The sequence below is a fragment of the Tinamus guttatus genome, unplaced genomic scaffold (genome assembly GCF_059628265.1).
Source record: "Tinamus guttatus ecotype Peru unplaced genomic scaffold, ASM5962826v1 Tinamus_guttatus_pri_ptg000515l, whole genome shotgun sequence".
Taxonomy (NCBI): domain Eukaryota; kingdom Metazoa; phylum Chordata; class Aves; order Tinamiformes; family Tinamidae; genus Tinamus; species Tinamus guttatus.
This window is the reverse complement of record NW_028289049.1, coordinates 670,185-671,977: the sequence shown is the minus strand read 5'-3', so window position 1 is coordinate 671,977 and position 1,793 is coordinate 670,185.

Below are 1,793 nucleotides of genomic sequence, written 5' to 3'. Positions count from 1 at the left end.
CCCCGCGGGGCCCTGCCGTCGCCACCGCCGCGCTCGGCGGGCACTGCCCGGCCTGGACACGTCTCCCGCCTGCGCGTGCTCCGTCCGGGGCCAGCCCTGGTGTCTGCCGGCACACGGGCTGCGAGCGCAGGGAGCCCCGGTGCACCTGGAGCCCTCGCAACAAACCCACTGACATCCCGTGACTCTGGGGCCTTCCCTTCCGCTCAAACGGGACCTGCGCCAGTGTCTGTTACTGTCCCACAACCCCAGAAGAACGTCTGCTTTTATGTATTGCTGTGTTTCGGCACGCTGGAATCTTTTTTAGTATAAAGAGTTTGCAAATCTGACTCCACAAGGTATTTTTTTAAGTATTTCATTTTCTACATTGAATTTTGTACAAGGAAAGCATTTTTCTAGACACTCTAATACTTTTTATGATTCTAGATCAAATAAAATTGTTGCACAGAATTGGCAGAGTGCTGTGGATGCTGCTGGAAGCGCGGAGGAGATGCGTTGCCCTCAGGAATGCCGAGTGCCCCGTGGCTCTGTGCAGACGGGAGGGAAACGCTGGGATGCGCTCCATGCAGAATGGGGGGAAATGCTGGGATGAGCTCCGTGTAAAACGGGGAAATGCTGGGATGAGCTCTGTGCAGGACAGGGGCAAACGCCAGGATGAGGTCTGTGCAGATGAGTGGGAATGCCGGGATGAGTTCCGCGCAGATGGGGGGATGCCGGGATGAGCTCCGTGCAATCGGGCGCGTGCTCAGGCTGAAGCAGCTCTGGGGTGTCCCCTCGGGCCCCGCGCGTCTCGCAGGCGCCGTCCCCGCACGCTCCCGGCTCGCGCAGCGCCGGCGGGCAAGGCGCACGCGCTCGCGACGGCGCGCACGGAGCGTGCGCAGCCACGGGGCGCTGCTGTTTGGAACTTCTCAGCTGTATTGCAAGTAATGAAGATTAACGACTTAAGCTGCCAAGGATATTGGCAGTGTTTGCAGAGCACATTTGCATCCGTTTAGTCGCCGTGGGCTGCGGTCGCTGCAGGGAGCAGCGGGACAGGGCCGGCTGCCCCGTGCTGAACCTCCCTCTCCTCCTCTGCCTCCGCTCCGCTGCAGCAGGAGGGCAGGCGGCAACGGGCCTCGCAGGGGCGATTTCTGCACAAAAGCAACTCCCACCTGTGCTGCAGCACCAGGAGACCCCGGCCACGTACACGGGGAGCCCGAAACCGCAGCCTCGGCCTCCACGTGTGCCCGGCCCCGCTGCGGGAGGAAGGCGCCCGCTCGCTGCCCGCATGGAGCAGCGATGGGCCCGTCCTTGTACGTTTTTAGTCTTGTTTTCTGGGTGACAAAACTGCCCCATCCCTTAGCAGGTTTTTACTGCAGTTATTTCTGTGAACTCACAGTCATTAGTAGTCAAAAACCATCAAGCAGCGCCTAATTTTCTGATGGTTCCATTTTCGCTAATGGATTAGAAGGAAATGGCTGAACCGCATCCCGCTGACTACGAGCCTGGCGGGATTTTAATTTATTGCCCATTTTTGCAGCCCTCCTCACACACGGTGTTGGCGAACAGCCCCGGAGCCTCCACGAGGCTCAAGGAGGAGCGGAGGTGCCGGGAGGAGAGGACAGGGAGCAGCCCGGGAACGTCCCAGCGCATCCCAGCGCATCCCAGCGCGCGAGCCGGGAGCAGCGGATCCCGCTGCGGCGTGGGCAGGTCGCGCTGCCTCCCCTGCACTGATTGGAAATGACAGCTAATATTTTCTTATATTATCACACTGTCTCCGGCACAGAGCGACCACGAAGTTCGCTTATTAGAGTAGA